The sequence below is a fragment of the Phyllobates terribilis genome, unplaced genomic scaffold (genome assembly GCF_046119375.1).
Source record: "Phyllobates terribilis strain yellow unplaced genomic scaffold, ASM4611937v1 Scaffold_37__1_contigs__length_12642776, whole genome shotgun sequence".
Classification (NCBI taxonomy): domain Eukaryota; kingdom Metazoa; phylum Chordata; class Amphibia; order Anura; family Dendrobatidae; genus Phyllobates; species Phyllobates terribilis.
The window spans coordinates 10,162,412-10,174,394 of record NW_027362797.1 but is presented as its reverse complement, the minus strand read 5'-3'; positions in this window follow the sequence as shown (position 1 = coordinate 10,174,394).

Sequence of the window (11,983 nt, the reverse complement as noted above, 5' to 3'; positions counted from 1 at the left end):
TGTCCTGGGCCTTTCTCACTGGGCCCTCCTCCTGCCTGGCAGGGGGCAGAGATTCCGATGCTACAATTACCACCACAGAATCTGAGGATTCTGAAGAAAGTAGTGTGGAAAACCCTGGAATATCCAGAAACAAACAATCTTTCAAAAAACGGGGGAGGCGGGGAGGAAGAAGGCATCCCAATAAGAAAAAGCAACAGAAAGAAAAGATTTTAAATGAAGCGGTTCCAGTATGGAACCTTTCAGCGCAAATTTTGAAAGAGGAACACATATCCGTACTATCGAAAGGTCTAGGATACTCACCTTCAAGGAATTTTGACCTGTTTTCCACTTTTCGTGATATTAATAAATTGGCAAGGAATATAACGTTAAAATGCCTTTTTTATCAGATGAAAGTGAGGAAACTAGAGATACTATAACATCCATTTCTACATCCCTGCAAAGTGATGTTCCTGATGCTACTGTACCATTTTTTTCTGAATAGCAAAAAACTATTCTATTGAGATAAATGGGTGCTGATTCCCTGCCCGCGAGTCAGCCAGATAAAGTGTTTTTTAAAACCAAAAATTCTAATTATTATCCCCTACAGTCCAGACCACAGGTACTGAATCATTTTCAAGATGTGGTGGAAGAGGAACTTCCCAAGATGGATAATCAAAGAGAAACATCAGCCTATAGTAATCTTACAAGAAAAGAAAAACTAGCATTGAAGGATATAAAAAACAACACTAATATCGTAGTCCGTAAGGCTGATAAGGGGGGTGCCATCGTTATCCTGATCTGTACCATCAATGTAATTTGTGGATTCTGCAAAACAGAGATATTTATGAGACTTTAGGAAGTGATCCTACAATTACATTTCAAAAGGAATTATTACATTTATTAAAGGGGGGTCTGGAAGATGGTGTGTTGTCACAGAAAATATTTGATTATTTATATGTTGACACCCCGGTGACACCCATCTTCCATTCTCTCCCAAAAATCCATAAACCGAGATTCCCCCCGAAATTCCGACCGATTGTTTCTGGGATAGAGTCGATCAATGAGAAATTAGGGGCATGGGTGGACAGCATGCTCCAACCACTAGTGAGAGAGTTACCTGGTTATATTAAGGACACAAAGACGATACTAGGAGTACTTGACAAATTTGTATGGGAAAGGAATTACAGCTGGTTGACAGCTGATGTTGTAGCCCTGTACCCCTCAATAGAGTTTGAAGTAGCTGTCCCAGCACTGAAATATTTTCTTGATAGGTTCAGCAATAATGATTGTCCAACTAAATTATTTTTGGTAAATTCAATGACGTTCCTATTAAAATGTAACTTTTTCAGTTTTTGTGAAGTTTATTATCTCCAAAAACGAGGAGTGAGCATGAGTGGAAAATTTTCCCCTTCTTTAGCAAACATCACGATGGGATATTGGGAGGAAACAGTTCTCTTTGCAGATACCAATTCATTTTTGGAGAGGATTATATGGATAGGTAGATATATTGATGACCTCCTGTTGGTGTGGAATGGCGATGACAATGATGCAAAAGAATTTATTATCTCTTTGAATAATAATAATTTCAATCTTAAATTTACTTATAATTATCAGGAAATCGAAATTAATTTTTTGGATGTCATGCTCCGCACCAACAGGGGGTCATCGCAAGTTGTGGTTCTTCCCTACAATAAAGAAACTGATGTTAACAGCATTTTAAAACCCAATTCATGCCACCCTCGACACGTGGTGAATAATATCCCATACGGAGAAGTATTAAGAGTAAAAAGGAACTGCTCTGACCCTAAGTTAGTCAGTGGTGAAATAAAAAAGAAGTGTGAAAAACTTGAACTTAGAGGCTACTCTCATAAAACATTAAAACAAGCTGAAAAAAAATTGAGTAAAATCAACAGGGATTTTCTCATAAAAGATAACATGAAAAAATTACCTACAGATAATGTCATTTATTTCACCACTCAATACAGCAGGGACTATAATAAAATTATTAATGTTATTAAATGCTTTTTACCAATACTGTACCAAGATAGGAAAGTAAAAAAAGTGCTACAAAACAACCAAATCCGTTTCTCAGCCAAAAAAGCCCCTACAATCGGATCTTTGGTGTCACCCAGCTTATTTATTGAAAATAAATCAAATACTGACGGGAACTGGCTAAAAACCACAGGTTTTTATGGTTGCGGCAAAAATATATGCATCAGCTGCAAACATATCATTAAATGCAAGGATTTTTCCTCCACTAGTACAGGTATCACATACCCTATACAGGATTTGATAAATTGTGATACCACAGGGGTGGTTTACTTGGTGGAGTGCATCGAGTGTAAACTCCAATATGTAGGGTGTACAATTGGCCCTTTAAAAAGACGCATTCGAAGACATATGTCTGATGCAGTTGGAGACTGAGGCTATGTGCCCATGTTGCGGAAATGAAGCATATTTTTTACGCTTCTCCCTGGCAGGAAAAATGCATGCGGATTTTACATGCTTTTTCCCGCCAGATAGAAGCATTTGTAAAGCGTCTTTGCATCCATTTTTGCATGCGGGTTATCAAGCGCTTTTCCAAGCGATTTTAGCATCACTTGGAAAAGTGCTTAACAACTTGTCCACACTATATAAATCCATGCAATCGGCATGGATTTATAGTAGTGTGACCAAGTTAGTTAAAAAAAAGAATAAGAATGGTGAAAAAAAAAAGTTTATACTCACCTTCCGATGTCTTCCCGGTGTTTTGTCTGCTCCGTCCGGTGTCTTGCACTGCTTGCGGTAGTGTGAAGGACCTGCGGTGACGTCATTGAGCCATGTGATGGGTCACATGACTCAGTGACGTCGTGGCAGGTCCTTCACATCAACGCGAACATTGCAAGACACCGTCCCGGAGCAGACTGAACACCGGGAAGACACCGGAAGGTGAGTATAAACTTTATTTTTTATTTTAAATTCTTTTTTTACAGTTTCTATGGTACCCAGGTCTGGATGAGAGTCTTCTCTCCTCCAGACTTGGGTACCATCCGCACATAGAAACGCATATAATCCGTGAGTACAAATGTACTGACACGGATATTATGCGTTTCAATGCAAGTCAATGGCGGCGATTACGCTGCGTGTCTGCAAAATTAATGGATGTGCTGTGGATTTTTGAGCGCAGCATAAACACTGCGGAAAAATCCGCAACATGGGCATTGAAAGTGCGGCTTGTCATTGGGGACCATGGGGGGCGGATTACCAAGCGTTTCCCAAGCGTTTATGCTGCAGAAATTCCGCAGCATATACGCTTGTAAAACGCCATGTGGGCACACAGCCTTAAAGGTGGGAATTTCAGCAGTATCCAGGCATTTTTTCTGCTTGTCATGGGGGTGATACAACCAGGCTGAAGTTCTGTGGTATAGAAAGAGTGAGACGATCTGCACGGGGCGGTGATTTCAGGAGGAAAATTTTGAACAGGGAAAGCAACTGGATGTTCAAGCTGGATACAAGAACACCGGTCGGCTTGAATGTTAGAAGGGATCTTGTGTTACAATATAATTAAGATCATGTTATCATCCAGTGCTATCTCTGTTAAATAAATAAAGGATACATGGGAGAGGAAAGAAACCCAAAAATTATATGAGTCTCCGAAGTGCATTTCTCTCTCTCTTTCTTACACATTAACGTGCAATAAATATTTAGATTGTGGAACACAGGGTCAATTTAACCATTTCTAGAAGTGGAAAGTGGATGTGAAACCAAACGAGTGTGAACAAGCGTTTGTAGCGACGAATAATTAAGCAAAAAAATAAAAAAATTCACAATGACATATATTTTTCTTTCTCAGTAATAGTAATAAGTGGAGGAGAGATTAATAATACATTAATAACAGGTCATTGTGAACAAAAAGTTATCAATTTCTTTCTTTTTTGACAGCAAACTGTACGTAATTTTTCGTTCTATATATACTAATAAATAATGCCAACATATCTTTTGTATACAGCAATGGATAATTGAAAATAACAGTTTTATTATATACGGTAGTACGATATATATAGGGATATCTAGATGAAAGCTGGAATAACTGGACAAACTAAACTGGTCACCTCCCGCTGTGGGAGATTTTTTATTCAGCTACACATACATATATTTCGTTGGTATATATTGTGTTTCGTATACTTATTACTGTTTCCAACATGCAGAATCTACACTGTTCAGCTAATTTGTTTCAATTCTCTTGCCAGAAACCTCAATGTCAGGACTTTTATTATAACGTCTGTAGCATTAAATAACCACAAAAAGAAAAAAGCCTGTCTCCAACTTGGAAACAAAGATGTAACACCTGAACGTCACAAGAATTAATTAGTTAACTGATTGGAATTCCTTTGTCAGTTTGCTGTTCTTTTGTATTTATACCCTGCCTGTATTCCAATGTATGTACCATCATAAAGGCTTTTCTAAGCCGAATCGCGTAGCGTTTTTTTTACTCTGTTTGCCCATATGGTGTGAATTGGATCTTTTTGTAAGTGCATTTTTTGTGGAAATATCATCCTTCAAATAAATGGAAATTTTAATTACACCACATCGTTGGAGTCTCCTCACTCGCTGGATTTTGGTCTGAAGTTGTGTTCAATGCAACAGCCTGCTGCTATCCGAGCAGAAAGGAGGAAACACCGCAAAGGAGTTTATAGGTGAGCGGACTTCATCATTTTCTTTGTATACATACCATGATGAGGGGTGCCAAGCATACCAGGAAGAGGGATTAGGAGGGCCATACATGCCAGGAAGAGGGATGAAGGGTGCTATACAAACCAGGAAGAGGGATGGGGGTGAAAAACATACCAGGATGAGAGATGAAGGGTGCCATACATACCAGGATGGGGATGAGGGGTGCCATACATACCAGGATGGGGATGAGGGGTGCCATGCATACCAGAATGGGGATGAGGGGTGCCATACATACCAGGATGGGGATGAGGGGTGCCATACATACCAGGATGGGGATGAGGGGTGCCATACATACCAGGATGGGGATGAGGGGTGCCATGCATACCAGGATGGGGATGAGGGCCACATATAACAGGAAAGAGGGGGCCATATATACCAGGATGGGGGATATTAACAGAATTTGGGGACATTACCCCTATAACAGTGTCAGCAGCAGACCCCCTTTCCATAACAGGGCATCATGACCACATTTTTTGCTTACATTTTTTCTTCTATTTTCCTCCTCTAAAACCTAGATGCATCTTATGGTCTGGTGCGTCTTAAAGTCCGAAAAAAACGGTACCTTCATAAGTCACATGCTTAGTGAAAGAAAGTCCACCTGTGTGCAATCTAAGTGTCACTTGTCTGTCAGTATATACACTTTACCTTTTCTGAAAGGCCACAAAGGCTGCAACACCATTAAGCAAGAGGCACCACTAAACAAACACCATGAAGACCAAGGAGATCTCCAAACAAGTCAGGGACAAGGTTGTTGAGAAGTACAAGTCAGTGTTGGGTTGTAAAAAGTATCCTAATCTCTGATGAAGTGTGAGGACCTGGCCACTTTTTAAATACTTTTCCAGCACTGAGCACCCATTTTCATCGATCTTAATTTTGTATTTTGTCAGAAATTTGCTTGCTGTGTTTTGTTAGTGATTTGTTTGCTCATCAGTACAACCTCAGGTATCTATTCCATTCAGTGACCATATCTCCGAGACCTTGGGCCATTATTCTCTCCGTCACCACAGGTAGTCACCAAATGTATTGTCCCCGGCAGCTGTATGTTAGTCAATGTAGCCGGAGGAGAATCTTTGAACATTCGGAGGGCCCGACTACATTTAGACTGGGGTCACAGTCATGGAATGGTGGATGTAGGAGTAGTGCGGCACCTACCAGTAGATGTGTTGCTGGGAATCAATCTGGGAGCAGGATTGGTGTGCCACTGGGCCAATGTCGTAACCGGAAGCGAAGGACTGGTTCACACTGCATCAGCCAATAGGGAAAGGAGCAATATCAACATGTCAGCGGTGAGTGATACACAAAATGCAATGACTGTCACAATGAAGGAATGTAATCTGGGGGAGGTAAATTACATCAGGGAGGAGGCCCAGGGACTTCGGGACACTGGATCTACCATCACCCTGGTCAGCCTAGATACTGTCCCCCCCAGAGCTCCCTTTACCAGGTTGCCAAGTGACCATCCCCCTAAGTGGGTGTCAGCACTCTGGGGTTGGTCGCAATGGATCCAAGTTTGGTTCTCATTGGGCATGTGTGGAATTTCCCAGGACAAACCGGGGATCAGGGGGGGGGGGATATGGAGGACCCCGCAGAAGGGACAGACCCCTGAACCAGCTAGCTAAATACAGAGTTCTCGTTTCAGGGCTTCCCCCATCGGGAAGTTGGCAGGATCTAAAAGATCATATGAGAAAAGCTGGAGATGTCTATTATACTGATGTATACCAGAGTGGAATGGGGACTGTGGAGTATATTCACAAGGGCGACATGGAATATGCTTTGAGGAAACTGGATGATACAAAATTTCGTTCTCATAAAGGCGAGACCTTTTACATTCGTGTCTGTGTTGAAAAAGTGGGGGAGGAGTGTGAGAACCTGGCCACTTTCTAAATACTTTTCCAGCACTGAGCATCCATTTTCATCGATCTTAATTTTGTATTTTGTCAGAAATTTGCTTGCTGTGTTTTGTTAGTGATTTGTTTGCTCATCAGTTCAACCTCAGGTATCTATTTCATTCAGTGACCATATCTCCGAGACCTTGGGCCATTGTTCTCTCCGTCACCACAGGTAGTCTCACATGCAAACCCAGGGGATGGGTTCCACCTGAGAAAATATCTCCACTAAAGGCCCCGTCACACTTAGCGACGCTGCGACGATCCCGACAACGATAAGACCTGTCAGAGATCGTTGCTGCGTCGCTATGTGGTCGCTGGTGAGCTGTCAAAAAGGCAGGCTCACCAACGATCAGGGGAGCAGCAACATCGTGGAAAGAATCTTTCCACGATGTCCTGTTCCTGGTTACGAGCCTGCTGAAGCAGGAGCAGGCTGGTAACTATGGTAAACATCGGGTTACTAGGGGCACACGCGCTCCTAGTAACCCGTTGTTTATCATGGTTACCACTCTGCTACAGTGAGCGGGAGGTTACCGCTCACTTTAGCAGGCTCGTAACCATGATAAATAGCGGGTTACTAAGTGCGCGTGTGCCCCTAGTAACCCGATGTTTACCATAGTTACCAGCCTGATCGCTGCTCCCGCTGGTCACACACAACGATGTGTGCTGACCAGCGGGAGAGCAACGACCAAAAAATGGTCCAGGACACTTTGCAGCGATCAGCGACCTCACAGCAGGGGCCTGATCGTTGCAAAGTGTCACACATAGCGACATCGCTGGTGAGGTCGCTGTTGCGTCACCAAAACCGTGACACAGCAGCGATCTCGCTAGCGATCTCGCTATGTGAGACGGGGGCTTTAGGCACAATTAGCTGGGGGAGGGAGGGGTGAGCACTTCTGCCAATTCAGGGGGCTGAACCCTGTGCAGGAGAAAGAGAACATTCATTGTTAGTCGGACGGAGAGCTGGGTAGAATCACGGTCTGCGGTCGTGATATCCATCATCCAAAGGAGCATATGCTGTGACTGCCAATATACCGGCGGGAGATACAAAAAGCTGTGGGCCAACCAAAAGTTGGAGGACAGTGGGTATCACCTGGTACGTGGCAGTGGAACTACTGATCACAGGTTGGAACTCTAGGACTAAGAGAATTGCCTGTTGGACATTTACCTGGAATTGCTGTTCACCGTGGCCGGAAGGAATAAAACTAATTGCATCGATAACCTGCCTAGGTGATTATTAAAATCCACAACCGCACATCTTTACAAGTCACATGCTTAGTGAAAGAAAGTCCACCTGTGTGCAATCTAAGTGTCACCTGTCTGTCAGCATATAGACTTTACCTTTTCTGAAAGGCCACAGAGGCTGCAACACCATTAAGCAAGAGGCACCACTAAACAAACACCATGAAGACCAAGGAGATCTCCAAACAAGTCAGGGACAAGGTTGTTGAGAAGTACAAGTCAGTGTTGGGTTTTAAAAAGTATCCTAATCTCTGAGGATCCCCCGGAGCACCATCAAATCCATTACCATCAAATGGAAAGAACATGGTTTCATAACAAGAGATAACCTCCCACCAAAAATCTCAGCCCGGGCAAGGAGTGCATTACTCAGAGGTAGCACTGAGACCAAAGGTAACCCTGAAGGAGCTGCAGACTTCCCAAGCAGATATTGGAGTATCTGTCCATACGACCACAATAGGTCATACACTCCATAGAGGTGGCCTTTATGGAAGAGTGGGCAGAAAAAAAGCCTTTACTTACACAAAAAAAATTGTAAGGCTCATTTTGAGTTTGACCAAAGACATATGGGAGACTCCCCAAAGATACGGAGGAAAATACTATGGTCAGATGAGACCAAAATTGAACTTTTTGACCACAGAGGTACACTATGTCTGGCGCCAAACCAACACAGCTCATCACCCCAAGAACACCATCCCTACAGTGAAACGTGATCGCAGCATCATGCTGTGTGGATGTTTTTCAACAGCACGGACAGGGAAACTGGTCCAAGTTGAGGGGAGAGGAAGATGGATGGTGCAAAATACAGGGATATTCTTAAGCAAAACCTGTTTTAGTATGTAAGTAATTTGAGACTGGGACGGAGGTTCACCTTCCAACAAGACAATGACCCAACGCATACTGCTAAAGAAACACTCAAGTGGTTTAAGGGAAAACGGGTAATAAATGTATTTTAGTGGCCTAGTCAAACCCCTGTCCTTAAGCCAATTGAGAATTTGTGGTCAGACTTGAAGATTGCTGATCAATCAGAGGAAACCATCTAACTTGAAGTTGCTGGAGCAGTTTTGCCTTGAGGAATGGGAAAAAATCCCAGTGGTAAGATGTGGAAAGCTCATAGACACTTATCCAAAGCAAGTTGCAGTTATAATTGCCATAATTGCTGCAAAATGAGGCTCTAAAAAGTATTGACTTAGGGGGGTGAGTAGTTATGCACCCTGAAGTTTTTATTTATTTTGTCCTATTTGTTTTTTGATTAACAATAAAAAGAAAACTAAATGTTCACAATTATAGGCATGTTCTTTACATGAACTGATGCAAACCCTCAAAAAAAACAATCAAAATTCCAGATTCTGAGGTAGAATAGCACAAAAAATGCCAAGGTGGGTGGGGGGGTATTACTTTTGCAAGTCATTGTGCAAACATGGCATGTAATGGGATATTTCAGTGCAAAGGAATTAGTGGCATTATTTCTTAATGAATAATAGCAAATACATTATGCATATTGTAAAACATCACTCTTCCTCTGCACAAAAAAAAATCTTTTAAATGTTTTTTTTTTCTTTTCATTTTTTATTAATTACTACATTGAGATATTATTTATTAGTGTAGCATAATGTTTTTGCTGAAATTTAAACCATGTGGAGCCGGGTGCTTAGTTTTAAAATCCACCAGGCTTCCCTATTTTTCAATATTTCTTCCCCATCTCCTCCTCTGTTGCTGTACAGTGCAAACGCTACCACATAAGAAAAAATGAAGTTTTCCTTGAGAAAGCAAAGTTATTTCACACGTGAAACGCGTGTTGGGGTCTTCATTTATTTGTATGTGGTAACGTTTGTAGTGTGCACTGGCACTATGGGTAGACATTTACTTTTAATTATGTTTGATGAGAATTGGATGTCAGTTTTGGGAACAAGACCGCTGTGCTATTTGAGAGATAATATATGTACACACTTGTGCACATCCATCTCATATATGACTTCTATAAATGGATACACTGCTGGTTAACCTGTTACCTGTTTGGCTGTCATTTATCCAAATGGTTTCATTATATGTGTAATTAATAAATATACAGGGGGGAAAACACGTATTTGCTACACTGCCGACTTTACAAGTTTCCCCACCTACAAAGAATGGAGAGGTCTGTAATTTTTATCATAGGTTCACTTCAACTGTGAGAGACAGAATCTTAAAAAAGAATCACGTTTTACGATTTTTAAATAATAAATTGTATTTTATTGCATGAAATAAGTATTTGATCACCTACCAACCAGCAAGAATTCTGCCTCTCACAGACCTGTTAGTTTTTCTTTAAAAAACTCTCCTACTCTGCACTCATTACCTTATTAATTACCGTATTAATTGCTTCTGTTTGAACTTGTTACCTGTATAAAAGACACCTGTCCACACAATCAAACACGCTCCAACCTGTCTATCATGGTCTAGACCAAAGATTGTCTAAGGACACCGGGGACAAAATTGTAGACCTGCACAAGGCTGGGATTGGCTACAGGACAATAGCCAAACAGCTTGGTCAGAAGGCAACAACTGTTGGTTCAATTATTAGAGAATAGAAGAAACACAAGATGACGGTCAATCTTCTTGGTCTGGGGCTCCAAGCAGGATCTCGCCTCGAGGAGTAAGGATGATTCTAAGAAAGGTAATGAATCACCCCAGAACTACACGGGAGGACCTGGTGAATGACCTGAAAAGTGCTAGAACCAAAGACTCAAACATTACACCATCATGGATTAAAAGCCTGCAGGTCATGCAAGTTCCCCCTGCTCATGCCAGCACATGTCCAGGCCCGTTTGAAGTTCACCAATGACCATATGGATGATCCAGAGGAGGCATGGGAGAAGGTCAGATGAGACCAAAATAGAACTTTTTGGTATCAACTTCACTTGTGTTACGGATCCGGGTGGTGGAACCTCTGTGCTGCGGTGCAAGGAGGGACCCAGAGGGGCGTAACTAAGTATCAATTCGGACCGACCTAGGTCGTACGGCGGCTAACGACTCCATGATCAGGGAGGGACCGAGCAGAGGGACCAGGTGCTACTCTGGGGACGACCTTGTAAGAGAGCAGGTGACTCCCACGGGTCAGATGGCTGGGACTGACCGGTATAGCAGATGGGCACAGCAGGCAGGCTGACGAGTGGTCCTGGTGGATGGACTGGCAGACACGGCAGGTGACAGGCAGGAGCCTCTAGGTAGGCTGTCAGGTTGTCACGGCAAGTGACGGGCAGGAGCCTCCAGGTAGGCTGACAGGTGGTCACGGCAAGTGACAGGCAGGAGCCTCTAGGTAGGCTGTCAGGTGGTCACAGCAAGTGACAGCTGGAGCCTCCAGGTAGGCACGGCAGGTAGCAAGCGGGAGTCTCCAGGTAGGCACGGCAGGTAGCAAGCGGGAGCCTCCAGGTAGGCACGGCAGGTAGCAAGCAGGAGCCTCCAGGTAGGCACAGCAGGTAGCAAGCAGGAGCCTCCAGGTAGGCACGGTAGGTAGCGGGCAGGTGCTTCCAGGTAAGCAGGCGGGCAAAGCCCATAGACAGACTGGCAGACTGAACGGAAGACAGACTGTCGGGCTGGAGAGTAGTCAGGCTGGCGAACTGGACTGATAGTCAGGCTGGCGGGCAGGACTAGTAGTCAGGCTAGCAGCGGGACCTGAGGGCTGAAGCAGAGGTGAGTACACTGTGCATCAACTATTGCTCGGGCACCTCCATATTGGAGAAGGTGCTTTATATATGGGAGGACCTCCGGCAATTGGCCGGGGACTCCTTAGGGCGGCGCGCGCGACCCCTTTAAGAGGGAGGGAGCGCGCGCGCGCCCTAAGCACAGTGCCCAGGAAGCTGCGCGCGCCGGCAGAAGCAGGAAGAGGAGCGCTGGAGGACGTCGGGTGGGGAGTGCGGCGGTGAGAGGGACGGCGTCTCTGTCTGGCAGGGGGCAGAGACGCCGATGCTACAGTACCTCTCCCCTTTACGCCCCCTCTTTTTTAGGCCAGAAAGAAATTTTTCAAGTAGAAGCGGGGCATGAATGTTCTCCCTGGGTTCCCAAGTTCTCTCCTCTGGGCCAAACCCCTTCCAATCCACCAGAAAAAAAGGTCTTTCCTCTTACCCTCTTGGTGGCCAGAATGTTCTCTACCTCAAAAACATCCTCAGCGGAAACCGGAGTAGGGG